We start from the raw sequence: 15,512 nt of genomic DNA on the forward strand, positions 1-15,512 counted from the left end.
TGAGGAGGCAGTCATGGGCCTGGATCTTGGGGGGCATCCAAACACATCTGACAAAGCATCAGTGCTGAGTTTGAATAATTGATTTCAACAGTAGAATAGATAAGCTGGGATATTTTTAGGGGCTCCAATCTATCTGAAAAATCCAATCATTTCCCCCACTTTGTTTCCATGTGTACCAGGGGTTTCTCTGGGGGTGGGGTATGTGTGATATTTCCAGCCTTTGAGGTACCTTATGCCCCACACCAATGGCTGGGGTCCTTTCTCGCCCCCTCCCCCAACCCCACTTCAAACACTTCCTGCACAGGCACTGCATCTCTCCATCACCTCTTCCTCCCACTTCTCATGGCTTCCTTTTGCTCCTTTGCCTGTGAATGTGTGGGGTCCTGGGTGCTAAGGGTATTAGTCCCTGCCTTCTGCTGACTTTTTTTTAAGCTCTCTGTTCTTTGCCTTTCTAGTGTATGCTTCCAATATTTTTTGCTGTTTTTCCTTTCTTCTGTTACAGCGTCTCTGTATCTTGTTCTTTTTTTTTTTGTTACTTTTTTCTTTTCTTTTTGCATCTCTATGTATCTCGCTGTGTAGCTCTCTCTCTGTACCTACCAGATTCTCCTCTGTGGTGGGGACATTCTAGTTCCTTCATTTGTATCTTCAGTTTCTTAGGAAGGTAGGATACAGGGATGGTTGAGGTGGGGCTGGAAAACAGGGGTGGAGTAGGACACCACCTGACTATTCCAAGGATATACTCCAGCCAACCAGCTTGGGGACTGGGGGATGGGGAACCATGGTTTGCTTTTGGGTGGTGTTCCATCAGCCTGGGGGTATCTGCTGTGTCAGCGGGCTCCTTTCCAGGGGCTCCTTACACTTCATTCCAGCCCTTCACTGAGTAATATATGCCTTTAGGGTTTCCTCCATTTGCCATCCAAGAGACTGACTCCCTGTCTTAACTTCCAAAGCTGGAAGGTATTGAGGGTTATTTTACACGATTAAGTGCTTTCAGAGGAAAAGACGCTGTTTTCCATGTACCTCCAAGACAACTGATGAGTATCTGACTTATACTGGAGTTTCCATGGCTGTGTTTTGAAGGACATGAAAACGTTAATGTCCAATTCTCCAAGTGTTTTCTGTAGAGAAGAAAATGTGCAGCCGTTTGGGAGGCAGAAATGGCCAAGCAGCCAGGAGGAGAAGGCAGGGCTATGAATCCATGAGTTCTAGAAAGGACTGGGTACTAGCTTGCCAGGCAAGGTACAGCTTCTGTGTGTCAGGGACCCTGATGAGCCCCGGGTGGCCTGATGTCAGTCAGTGACTTTGGGATGGCAGCATTTCCAGAAGGTCATGACTTTCCAAGCAGGTGTAGCCCAAACTACAGATCAAGGCAACCCCTTTCAGCCTGTGGCTAAAACAGGGCATATGCATTCAGTTCATAGGCTTACTGACTGCTGGTGAAGAAGAACAGAGTCCACAAATGCTCCCTTCAAAATGGGCATTCTCTCTCATTACAGCGCAGGATCACATCCGTCAAAGACCCTGAGCGAGGCCCACCGGGCAACAGGATGATGCCCTAAAGCTCCGGGGGAGCAAAGGCCTGTGAGAACAGCCGATCCCAAGAAGTCAGCTAGGAATGAAGTGGGGCCGGCCAGGGCCACCCTTGGGAATGGGAGAAGCAATATGGAGCCAAGAGGAGGATGGGGAGAAAAGGGGATTGCTGGTGAAGACGACGGGAGCCATATGTCCTCCTCAACAAGCTAACTTGGCCTGGTCTTTCTTAAAGGAGCTCTGCCAAGAAACCATTTGATAATTCCCCATGGCATGGGAAGAGGGCTAGTTAAGACCAAACTAAGGTTGGAAAGCTATTTGTCACATCCTGGGTCAGAGAGCTAGCCTCCTTCCTGGTTGAATATGTGTCCCTTGCAGAAGGGAAGGAGACTTCAAGCCTAGTCCTAATTATGAGGGTTCTCCCTGGGGGAGATGGGGCCTCAGGCCCAAGTCCATTTGTTTTGGGAATGCCTATTTTGAAGGGAGAATCTGTGGGTCTTGGTCAATTTCATTCTCTTTTAATATCCAACCTGGGTTATGGCCTGGCTGAGAGCCAAATCAGGATGAAAGTCTCAAGGGAACAGCCCAGTAGGAGACCCAGCAGCTGGACTAACAAGCACTTGAAGTCCTCAATTAACTCTCCCAACCACAGCTTCCCTGTCTGTCCCACATCCTCCCCTTCCACCTGCCCCCCACTCCACCCCACCATGTGGGCAGCCTGAGGGCCAGACAGGAGCCAGCCCCAGCCCCTCACTTGGGGGGTAAGGCCCTTCACTCTTGGGCAGACTTATGTTGTGTGAACAACTTCTTCCTCAGAAACTCGTGCTGAGGATCAGGAAGAGGAACAGGCAAGTCAGATGGTGATTGGCTCCCGCGATTGGCTCCCATGTGCCTTTCATTCCCATCCGAGTCCTGGTGCTGAGGCACAGCTGGAACACGGAACGCGTTCCTGGGAAGAGGCGCCGTGGCGCCCCACCCTCTCAGGACCTGGTCTGTCTTCTCTGGCCCGTGCCCACCCATGCACCTCCCCACCCCACCCCCCACTGTCCACAATGTCCTGTGTTCTCTCTGCAGGGCTCCGCTCTGCTTCCCCTCTCTAGGCATGTCTCCTGCCCTTTCTGAAGCTCTTCTCTACTTCTTTCTGTACTCTGTTTCAGGACACATATTCTGCCTCTGCATTGGTCTACTTAAAAAAAAAAAAAAGGAAGATTTGTCAAAATAGGGACCATGAGGCAAGAAAGGGCCACTGACCCTATTCCAAGGAGGACAAAATCACCACCTGCTCCTGGACCCCCCTTGGGAGTGTTTCCATGTTCCCCTTTCTTTTCTTCGTGGGTGCCTCAAGGCTCCCAGGTCTGAAAAGCGACAAGATCCTTACCCATCCCTCTCTGTTCCTTGGTTCTCTCGTCTGCAACTGGAAATAGCAAAGCGTCCCTATCTACCCACTGGACTTCAGACCCCCCAAGCCTGGAACTCAGGAAAACCACTTTCACGAAATAACAGCCCGAAAAATTGTCCCTGGGCTGGTCTGAGGACAGGCCAATGACCTCTGCAAAGCATTTCCTTCGAAGGAGTGGCCAGGTCTTGCAGTCTTCTACTACAGCTGGCTCGACAAATCTCGGGTTCTCTGGGGGTTAGGGCATGGGGGACACCATATTACAGTTCACACAGGGTCATACGATCACACCCTTGACTTTCTGTCTCCTTCCCTCAGACTGTGAGCTGACTGTAGGCAGGAAGATTTTGCAAGGCAAGGACTTGGACCCTTTTCTAACCTTGAGCTCATTTACTGATGGGGTCTGCATGCTATCTTGGAGGAACATGTCTTCTGACGTTAGCTGTATTTAAGGAAAAGCCCCACAGAATTGGGCCTGAGACCTAAGTTCTAGACCTAAGACCCCAGGTCTGGATACCTTGCATATTTAATTCAATTGTGATTTGGGCATTTCCCTAGGAGGGCTGTGCCAGGGACCCATTTTGAAGCCTTCATTATTATCTCTCGGCCTCTCTAGGCTGCCTGGGTTCAGGACGGAGGACAAGGAGCAAGTCCCTGCCTTGGGCACCTGGCTCTTTACAATAATGAGCTGCTTACTGAAGGCCATCCAGTCTCTGACCCTACATTTCCACCATGCCACTTAAAGAGGTATCTGCTCCAAAAACTTTCTCTGGGGAAGAAAACCATGCAAGTGCCATTATCCTTCTGCTTCTGAGAAGGAGGGAACTTGTCACTATTGAGGAAGGATGCCAGGTGAGGAGGCTGTGGATGGGCAGGAAGAATGCAGACCTGCTTTCTTAAGGCCCTCAGGGAAGGAGAGCCAGTCAGGAGGAGGGATGATTCACGGGAAAGAAAGAGGGAGACTTCCCGAATGGCTGAGGAGGGGCCCGGGACAGGGGTCTCCTTGGGGCCTGGCGGGGCCACCAGGCACGTCCACGCTGGCAGGGAGCTTCACCAAAGGTGGACCACAGCCTGGCGTACAGGGCTGTGTATCCCTGGGCCAAATGGGCAGCTCCTGACAGCAGCAGCAGGGGCCGGGAACCCTAAGGTCGGGGGTATCTCCCAAGTACTGTACAACGGCGTCCATCGTCAGTGTTCATTCACAACTGATTTCCACTCGTCGGTGGGTACAAGAGGGTCAGCTAAGCTAGGGACTCAGTGCAGAGCTTGCTGCACAAAGGAAAGTGTCAGTTTCCTATCCAGTGAGGCCTCTGGTCCTGACTGTCCGCCCTTCTCTTGAAACCTCTAAGTACATCTGGCTGAGCAATGAGCAGCTGAGTGAGGAGACGCTCCGCAGAAGGCAAGGGCCTTGCAACGTCTCACCCACACAGAATCTTGCTGATCCATCCCAGAAAAACCTTCCCCGTGCTCCTCTGAAAGTTCCCGGTTTCTCATTTTCTATCTCTTTGAGCCATGAAATTCAGAAGAATTTGACTCTTCTCCTGGAGAGCTGGCAACTTGAGGTAGGGTGTGGTCAGCAGCTATCTCTTTTCTGGGTCTGTGCCCCCTCTCTCCACGCTCTGTCACTGTGGCGCTCTGGAACCAGGGGCCTTGTTCACATGTGAACTCTCCCGACTGTTGTCTCTGATGCTCCTCTCATCTCTGTCCCCAACTGCAAAGCAGCACCATAACTTGGTGCCCTGATGTCACCCCACCTCATCCTGGTCCCAACTGGCCACCATCTGGGCTGTCACCATCTTCTTAGCAATAGTTTCTGGCCTCTGACCTAATAACTGGGGATACCAAAGAGGCAACTCCCAGACATAATCCCAGCCCCTGTGAGCACCCACATCCCCTTCTGCCAGGTCTGCACTGGTCTCAGGAAGCATTTGACCCTTGTCCCTGAGTGGCCATATGCTAAACTCAGAGTCCCTTATAAACTTCAAGTCTGCTGCATTTGGGGGCAAGTTCGATGGCTTCCTTGGCAGCCACTCACACTAGAGTATAAAGGCCCCAAGAAACGTCCTTTCCCCAAGGTCAGTGTTGCTCAAGACCGGGATCCTGATAATACGGGTGAGTGTGTTTCTCTTTTAACTCAACTTCAACTGGACAAAGACCATCTCAGTGTCCAACCTCCTGCTGGGTCACAGGGAGCGACACCCAGCATTTCCTGATTTCTGTGACTCTCCTAGAGCGTGTGCTGAATGCTGACTTTCATTCAATGACTAGGGTTCTCAATTTCTGTGAGTCAGGGCTCGGGGATACGGGTCTCTTGTTTTCTGTCTTTGTTCTCAGCATCAATCTGCTCTTTGTCACTATGGAGGAAGGTTCTTGAAAGCAAGAACTTTGTCTCATTCACCTTTTATCCCCAATGCCCCGCAAAGCTTGAAAAAAAAAATATCTGACAAAGCAATGAGCTTACGGATGGGTGAATTCCCGAGCTAATAGCAGAGGACAATGGCAACAGGGAAATTGAAAGGGAAGTGAGACCCAGCATGGCCAGGACTCCTCTGCTGCCAGGGGGCCTGGTATCTGGGCCATTGGGAGGCGGTTTCCCGGGACAGTCTTCTGAAGGGAACTTCCCATCAAATCCTTTCTTCCAGATGTGCTCGGGTTCTACACAGGTGAGCACGCTCCAACACCAGAACCAGAGTTAGATGTCCCTGACCCTCTCCCAGCCTGAAGGGACACCCAAATCCAACTCTTCCTGCTGGGCTGGCAATCACGGAGCGATGGAAAGCCATTTGACATCTTCCTTGAGACCACACACCCGTACCAGGCATTTGATGCCAGTTTCCATTCCTGCTCATGGACCATCTCCATCCATTGCACTGAGCCCCAGAGGCTGCAGAGCTGATGGGCAAGAGTACCCTCCACTGCCAGTGGATTGGGAAGGAAAAGTGGCAGTTGTTCCTGCTGGGGTTTCCTGAGTGGCCTGGCAGGGGCTCTCGGGGACACGGGGCATACCCTGGCACCCTTCTCCCTTGCCTAACCCTGCCATGTCTGGACCCACAATTCTTCAGGTTAACCCTTATCTTCTTTGAGGATATAACACAACCTGTTTCTCAGCATGGGAACCATTTCTGTTCCTTTCTCAGACCGCGCTTCCCCTTGGGCTCCCGGGGGCGGCGGTACCCAAGCTGGGCTTTGGGGGTTCAGGAAAGCCCCCAAACCACTCCTGCCCCTCCCCCAGGGCTCTATACTGGATGCTGAACCCCCCACCATTAGAGGGGCACATCCTTGTCACTGAACCAACTACTCTTAAGCTATAATTTCTTTCTGGAATGCATGCTGATTTCCCAGTCTTCCACCCACTTTACCCCACTTCCCTTCCTTTTCCATGTTTCCAGGGCTGAGCCTCTAGGAGAGTTGGGACGACAGGACAAAGAAGAAACAAGGGCACCGTGGGGCTTTCTGTCCTCCTCTGTCATGCTGCCCCCCCCTTTGCCCCCTACCTCGCAGGCCCCAGGGCTGGCAGGACCAGCTCAATCGGCTGCTTCTGTCTTTTAGCCCTCACCGCTTCTCTCCTGACTCAGCCTCCCCAGATCCCCACCTTTCTTCCCTCCCTTTCCTCCTTCACCCACCCCTGCTTTTTTCTCCCTTCACATGTCCCCTCCCTCTTGGCATCACTGCCCCATCTTGCCAAGGGTTGTCTCTACTTTATCCCTGTGACTTTCTCTGTACCCTCCACCCACCCTGGTCACTTTGCCCTGGGAAGTTTTCCTTTCCTCCGGCGTATTCTTCTCTTGTTGGCTCTCTTTCCTTTCCTAAGGTCTGGGGCACAGACTGGTCAGGGGTGGTGGGGTCAGTGGGAGGGCATGGCTTGGCAGACACCGCCCGATGTCCTTGCTGCCTCAACCTGGCTTCCTGTGGCTTCCCTCTGTGCCCAGCTGTGGGGCACCACAGTGGCCCATCGTCCTCACCCACCTCCTTGCTAGCAAACCTGCTTCTGGTAGCCCGCAGCCACCCTATACAACTATATATATTTGTGTCTATATACACTTTTTTTGTAAGGGCCCATTAATGATGGAGGCCTGTTGGTGCAGGTCCTCAAGCCATGCATGGGTCTCTCTGAGCCCTTGGACCACCCTAGGAGAGGCAGGGACCATGAGATCTAAGAGCCGCTGCTTCCCCCAGGACTGCAGGCCACTGAGTGGGGCAGCGGAAGGCACTGGTAGCCTCTTAGGCTGCAAGCCCCTCCCCCACTGCCACCCAGTGGCAGTTACTTCCGTTGCGGCCCCTGAGGCCGGGTTCTGAAAGGGTTCTGGCAGTTGGCCACTAGGCTCAGCCACTTCTCCCACAGTTCCTGTGTGTAGAACTCTCTGGAAGCCTCTAGTTCAGACCAGGCCACTCTGCCCCTGTTGAGCCTGGAGAACTACTTCTGTGCCTTCCTGGGATGCTACATTCTTTTGAGCCTGGGCATCGGCGAAGGAAGGCCTTTGCTGGAGTTTGGAGGGGCCTGGGAAAGCTCCTGCCTTTGCCAAGGAACACCCCCTTCCTTCCTAGATGCCTGATGTCCCACCACGAGAGGTTCTCTCCTGGATGAAGGACTGGCTCCTGTTATAATAAAAGAAAACACTTCATGCTGTCAACCTCCTTTTGTTCTTTAAAGTGAGCTGTCAGGACCCCCTTGAGACCAGAGGCTGGGGTCAGGTGGAAGAGGGGGGCGGTGGGAAGGAACATGCCCAGTGCACCTCACAGGCTGGGAGGGATGGAGAAAGCATCTGGAAACATCCCCAGATGTCCCAATGGGCTTGTGGGATCCCAGCCCTGAGGTGTTGCCTCCCCAGGTCGGTGAAAAGCCTTCCCCAACAGGAGAGCTCCCAGTGCATGAGGCCGGACCCCAGGACTCCGGCTTCAGGAGGGTCCCCAGGACTGAGGGGACATCCTGATGATCCTGTCTTCTCCCTCAGGGGCCCTCCCAGCAGACAGCTCTCATAAGCCATGAAATGTCCCTGAAGCTGGAGGCCCCGTGGACCCAGCATGACTGGAAAGGAAGGTAGATGGCAGCTCTGAGTCATGGCGGGGTCTTGTCTCCCTTCCTTCGCCATTTCTTCAAACTGCACGGCTGCTGCCTGGGTTGGAGGGAGAGACAGAGGACATCCCTTGTCTGGAAGGCCAGCGTGAGGCCTTGCCCCCACCTTGGATGTCCCCTTCCCTCCCTCTTGAATACTGCCTGTGTTCTTACCTGTCCCTCCCTTTCCCTGAGATGACAAGTCTGCTCCTTAGAAACTCTAAACTGCAGGACACTTTTCGGGTGAGACCACAAGGTGGTCAGCTGCTCACTGCTGGACCTTCTCTCTCTCTCTCTCCAGCCTCTGTGTTCTAGAAGCTTCCCTTGGTCCTCCTTGACCTAGGAAGTCTCCCCGCTTCTGTTTCTCTGTATGCCTCTGAACACAACTTCCCTACTTCCTGTCTCTTTTGGTGGAAACCATCTCTCCATAGCAGTCATCACTATGGGTCACTGGTGGGTAAGGATACTGGTACCTGCTGTCCCTAGAACAGCTGGTGGCTTTGGCCAGACATCTCTGTACCCAGATGTGCTCATCACTTCATCTTTCCCATGTACACCATGAAGTGAGAGAGCTTAGGAATTGCTGCTGTCCTACTCACTCCTCTGTTCCCTTCAACATACACGTGGATGTATTTCCCTGTGTACCTTTCTTCTCATCCTCTTTTTCTTTTGATCACAGAGAAGACTGGACCTCAAGTCAAGGAAGGAGCTAGAAGCGAGGACCTCATCTGACTCCCCAGAGGTTCACAGCCCTCGAGTGTAGGTGATACTGAGAGAAAACACCTCTCTGCACTCATGCTGCTGTGCCTGAAAGCCAGGGATCTCAGTCCCAAGAATGCCCCCACCCCAAAGCTCTTCCATCGGCCACCACAAAGGGAACCAGTGTAGGGCGCCGGTCTCTTATCCTTTTCCCCTCACCACCTGGCCCTCAACTGGAAATGGCAAGCAGGGTCCTACCCAGACGCCACCACCTGGTCCCCAGAGGCGGATTCAGTCCTGCTAGTGTCACGGCCTCTTTCCCCTCTTCTGAGCTAAGTCCTAAGGAAGACCGTTCCTCACCAGCCTGTTGGTGTGTAATTCTAGACCTGGAGTGTTTCAGCCACGATGTGTGCTCAGGGCCCACCCCTTATATCTGTTTCTTGCACCGTGGAAGACGGATACTATTTGTCACGAATCCCTAGCGATTAGCACAGAAATTGGCACACATGCTCAACACATGCTCTTTTGAATAAAATTACTTCAAATGGTGCAAAGGTTGACCTTTTCCTCCCCCCGCCCCCCCCAAAATTAGAGGTGGCAGAGAGCTTGGGACAATCCTGACGTGCTCAGAAAGAAAGATGAGAAGTTTGAGGGGACAGTGGGATGGGGACTCTGGGACCAAGTTCACCTGCGGGGCAGAGTTGTTGAGGCTCCGTGCACACAGGGCGGGTTGTGAGGGCACTGCGTGGAGTTCAGGTTTGGGGACCATTACAGGTACTGAAGCAACCTACTACGAGCACAGAGTTGTTGCTCCAACACTAGAAAAAGATAAGTCCCATCAGACTCTGATTAAAGAGGAAATTCTTTCTCTGCCAGGTCAGTCTTAAGGAATTGCTGTAGAAACGGAAGTGGGATTTAAAACATATAGTGACCCACTTTCTCTATGCACCCTCATGTTGTACGGTTTCATCTTGTGAGGAGACATATCCAGGTTAGGTTTCTAGTTATGGCTTCAAAAGCTACAGTCTTAAATGATTCCTGGGCCTCCATTGCACACGTCTCTGGACATGGTTACAATGGGAGGGAAATGGCTTCCATAGTGAGGAAGCGTGAGTGTGCACACACGCGTGTGTACAGGTGTGGATGCACCTGTATTTTTTTTTTTTTGCTGGCATGTGTCAGTGTATAGGCACAGCTGTAGGCACATGCTGTCACATCTATTGTCCCCACTGCTGACACTGCCCAGGAATTCCCTGCGTTGGTGGTGGCTTGACAAAGCACAGTGCTGACCAAGCTGTTCACAGCAAGTCTGAGCAAATAAGGAACGAACACCGTGATGGCAGAGTGGTGACTGTGACTCACATGGAGGGTCACCAGGCGTGAGTTGTCAGCTTCGTCCCTATTTTCCCAATCTCATCCCTCCTCTCCATCCTCACTGTCAGTGCTAGAACTCAGATCATCAGCTCTTCTCTAAACCTTCTAAACCTACTCCCCCATCACTCCCCACACTGTCCCCAGACTGGCCTTTCCAGAACTTGAATATGATCCAGTTACGAGCTAAAAGCTCCAGTGGCCTTCCCACTGCCCGCTCACTGGTCTGCCAGTCCCAGTTTGGTCCAGGCCCTTCTCTGTCCCTCCTCCTTTGTTCTAAAACCACTGAGCATTCCCAAAGGCACACCTTGTGCTTTCCTGCCTCCGTGTGCATCATGCTCTTCCTCTCCTCCCCAAACAGGCCCACACCACGGCACATCATTATTAAAAGGGCAAAGGTTAAAGACAGAGAACCATAAAAGCAGCAAGAGAAAAGCAGCTAGTTACCCTCAAGGAAGGTAAGGCTTCCAGCTGGTTTCTCAACAGAAACTTTGCAGGCCAGAGGGATTGGCACAAAATAGTCAAAGTGATGAAAAGCAAGGACCTATAACTGAAGGTACTCTACCCAGCAAGGCTATCATTTAAAATCAGACAGATAAAGAGCTTCCCAGGAAAGAAAAAGATAAAGGAGTTCATCACCACCAAACCAGTATTACAAGGAATGTTTGAGGAATTTCTTTAAGGTGAAAATAAAAATAATAATAAAAAAATATATGAATAATAAAGTGGCAATAGCTACATATCTATCAACAATTGCTTTCAATGTAAATGGATTAAAAACTCCAATAAAAAATACAGGGTGGCTGAATGGCTAAGAAAACAGACCCCTTACATAAGATGCCTACAAGAGACTCACTTCAGATTGAAACTTTCCCTCCCTCATTGAGAATTTTGAGGTCAGTACTCCTTTTTCAAAGATTTTTCGCTCTTATTGTGGATTCAAATTTAAATTCAGAGAACTAAAGTAGAAAAAGTTTTCTTTCTGTAACTTTTTGAAAGCGCCAAACCTAAATCAGATCCCTGATTAAACATTAAGTAGATCGCATTTATTATAAGTCCTTTCCTCCCCCATTTCCATTCTGCTCTGTAAAAAATCCATCATTATATAAAATGTCTACATATTTTATGACCTTTGCCCTATCTATGTATGATTATCAATTCAGACCAACATTTCATTCCAGTTTAGCAGAAGCATGTCATCTTTGAATGTCTGATCTCAGAATCCTGGTAGTCTAATATTTTGTTAAGAGGGTGGGGAAGAGGGAAGGAAACTAACATTGATGAAACGCCTGTCATATGCCATCCCCTGTACACCCATTAGCACCTTTACTCATTGCAAAGACCCACAGTAGCCTGTGTTACTGCCTGTTTTACAGATGAAGAAACTGAGGCTCAGGGACTGAGACATGAGTTGAAGGTTATATGGCTAGGAAGGCATGGTTGTCTCCACAGCTCACTCCCTCCATTTTGCCATGCTGCCTTCTGGAAAGTGACCAGAGGTATAGGTTTCCTAGGCTCTTTGTTAAGCTGAGCGAACAGTGTTTTATCCACTTCCCCACCAAGCCATTCACATTCATTACATTTCCATATACTGGAGGGAGCTTTTGTTCTGATAACACCGTCCCTATAATCCTATAATGTCCAGTACATGGGTTTTACTCTCACTTTTGTCTCAGTTCATTTCATTGTATGGAATGATGACCCCAAGAAAATGAGTGGTCTCCAGGGAGAAGATTATTAAGCTAAAATTAATAGACATGAGAAGTCTCTCAGATACTGTTAGCATTGATAATTTACAATTGCCATCTTTGGAGATCCAAGATGGCAGAAGAGATAAAACACTGTGCTTGCCACATCCCATGAACACATCAAAAGTACAACTAAACTATTAAACAACCAACCTGGAGAGTCACCTGAAGTCTAGCTGAACAGGAGTTTTATAACTAAGGATATAAAGAAGCAGCTACGTCGGGACTGTGAGAACGGGTGGGAACGGGAACCGAGCTGGTCCCACACCCACATGCGGAGTTTGAAAACTGGAGGGGTATTTTGGAGCAAGGGACCCCAGCCTCCCACACCAGGATCCCCAGTCTAGAGTACTGGTTCTGGGAAGAGGAACCCCCACAACATTTGGCTGTGAAAAACAGTGGGGATTCTGACCATCTGGGTGGGAAGGAAGGCTGCAGAAAACCCAGACATCTGCTTTTAGGGCCCACACAGGCACTCACCCTGGCCTCCAGCGAAGGGACAGTGACTCTGGGGGGCATTGGAGACATATGGGGAGAGGCTGGGTTGTGTAACTTTAAGGTGAGGGTTGGAGGGACAGTCCCCATTTCCCCTGTATGGGGCCTTCTCCCACGCAGCCGGCAGGCAGACGCCATCTTTCCTGTGTTGAGCCCGCCCCCCAGAGGCCAAATCTAAATCTGATTGGCCTGATGAGCTCTGCTGCTCCACCCTGCTGGCTCACAGAGACCCTGCCTCACCCAACCTGCTTACTGCAGGAGGCTTTGTCAGTGGCTGAGCCTTCTGGGAGCTGACAGGCGGCAGCTGGCCTAGAGGTGTCATGGTTTTTTGTGGTGCTACCCCAGGCCCGGTAGTGGGGGCAGCCTTCCTCAGTTCACAGCATGGCCTGTCCCACGTGCCTCCAGTGTTAGCACAGGCAGCAACCAACCATGGATTGCACTGCAGTTCCTACCAGATACCCCCTGTACAGTCACAGGCAGTGGGTGACCTGGGTCTGTATCAGAGCCCCTTCCAAGAGGCCCCCAAACCAACATACTTGCAGGTTGGCTTCAGACCACAGCAGAGCACTGCCCAATAAGCCCCACAAGTGGCACACAAAAAGGGTGGTTTCAACAGGCATCAGATCCTCCTGGGGTGAATCCTGCTTCATGGGTAAGCCCATAAGCTGTGGATGTGGCTAGATTCCACAGCTGGTCAGCCTGAGGGTCAATCCCTCCCACTTACATGCCAACAGCAATTAAGGCTCAACTATAACAGGAGGGCACACAACCCACACAGGGGACACTCCTGGAGCACCCGGCTCAGATTACCATGGAGACTGTACCCTTGGGCCCCACAGGGGCACCTACTACATAAGGCCACCCGGCCAAGGCTGGGAGACAGAGCAGATCTACCTAATACATAGAAACAAACACAGGGAGGCAGCCAAAATGAGAAAACAAAGACATATGCCCCAAATGAAAGGACAGGAGAAAACTTCAGAACAGAATTGAACAAAACGGAGATAAGCAACCTACCAGAGACAAGAGTTCAAAACAATGGTTATAAGGATGCTCAAGGAACTTAGTGAGAACTTCAACAAAGAAATAGCAAGCATAAAAAGGGACATAGAAACCATGAAAAAGAACCAGTCAGAAATAAAAAAATACACTAACTGCAATGAAGAATGCACTAGAAGGAAACACCGGCAGATCAGATGAAGCAGTGGATTGACTCAGAGACCTGGAAGACAAGGTAGCAGAAAATATCCGACTGGAACAGCAGTAAGAAAAAGAATCCCCTCCCCCCCCCAAAAAAGAGGAGAGTTTAAGAAATCTCTGGGACAACATCAAGTGTAACAACATTTGCATCATAGCAGCACCAGAAGGAGAAGAGAGGAAGCAAGGGATTGAGAATCCATTTGGAAAAATAATGACTGAAAACTTTCCTAACCTGGTAAAGGAAACAGACATACAAGCCCAGGAAATGCAGAGAGTTCCAAACAAGCTGAACCCAAACAGGCCCACACCAGACACATCATAATTAAAATGGCAAAGGTTAAAGACAGAGAGAAAACCCTAAAAGCAGCAAGAAAAAAGCAGTTAGTTGCCTACAAGGGAGCCCTCATAAGACTTTCAGCTGATTTCTCAACAGAAACTTTGCAGGCCAGAAGGGGTTGGCACAAAATATTCAGTGATGAAAAGCAAGGACCTACAACCAGGGTACTTTACCCAGCAAGGCTATCATTTAAAATTTAAGGACAGATAAAGAGCTTCCCAAACAAGAAAAAGCTAAAGAAGTTCATCACCACTAAACCAGTATTACAAAGAATGTTAGACTTAAGATGGAAAGACCAATATCAAAAATACGAATATAATGGCAATAACTATATATCTATCAACAATTGCTTTCAATGTAAGTGGATTAAATGCTCCAAACAAAAACACAGGGTGTCTGAATAAGAAAACAAAACCTTCTGTAGATGGAAGAATGGATAAAGAGGGGGTGATACATATACACAATGGAAAATTCCTCGGACAGGGAAGGGAATGGGTTCTTGGCATCTGCAGAGACATGGATGGACCTGGAGGGTATTGTGCTGAGTGGAGCGTCAGACAGAGCAAGACAGGTGCAATGTGATTTCACTTATATGTGAACTCTAAAGAACAAAGTTAACAGACAAAACAGAAACAAACTCATAGATACAGAAAACATTGATGGTTGTCAGATGGGAGGGGGATTGGGGTGATGGGTGAAAAAGGGGACGGGATTAAGAAACACAAATTGATTGTAACAAAGTAGTGATGGGGATGTAGGGTATAGCATAAGGAATGTAGTCAATGATACTGTAATAACTATGTATGGTGCCAGGTGGGTACTAGACTAGTCAGGGGAGGGGGCTCACCTCTTAAATTATATTAATGTCTAACTAAATGCTGTACACCTGAAATTAATATGAAATATTAAATGTCAACTGTAACTGAAGAATTAAAAAGACTGGGGAAAGGTGAAGGGCAGTAAGAGGTCCAAATTTTCAGGTATGAAACAAACAAGTCATGGGATGTAATGTACAGCACGGGGAATATAGTCAACAATATTGTGATAGCATGGTACAGTGTCAGATCATAGCTGGACTTATCATGGTGATCACTTCTTTAGGTCTACAATGTTGAATAATGACAGTGTTCACGTGAAACTAATATAATATTGTATCTGACTACATTTTGAATAAAAATCTTTAAAAATAAAACTGCTTTGTTTATTAAATATTGAACACGTGCAAAAGGCGATCTTGGCTAAACACTGTACCTTTTGGCTCCATCTACAACAAATAAACTATATGGTGTGGTGTATTTTCATTTCATATAATTAAACAGTATTAACTTTGTAAAACCATAAAAGCTTTTAAACCTGCATTAATCATCCTTTTGGAAGAAAAGAAGCAATGTTTCGCTCTTGTTATGTTGTTACCTACTAATTAACGGGATGAATCAAATTTCCCTGTTTCTTTAGATTTGCATGAGCTTAAAATACCCTTTTATCTACATTAGGTAGAATGTCAAAACTAGTTTTTGGATTATTTTAAAGCGTGGTAAGATCACAGGCTTTCCTGAAACTATATCCTATCTTGACAATGCATTAAACCTTAAGAAAAGTTTAATTAACAAATGTCAGAATGTGTTTCTTCTAAAAAAGTGATATATTAACAATTCGTTCCTATCTCCCAAGTCTAACAACATC

The sequence above is a fragment of the Hipposideros armiger genome, unplaced genomic scaffold (assembly GCF_001890085.2).
Source record: "Hipposideros armiger isolate ML-2016 unplaced genomic scaffold, ASM189008v1 scaffold_35, whole genome shotgun sequence".
Taxonomy (NCBI): Eukaryota; Metazoa; Chordata; class Mammalia; order Chiroptera; family Hipposideridae; genus Hipposideros; species Hipposideros armiger.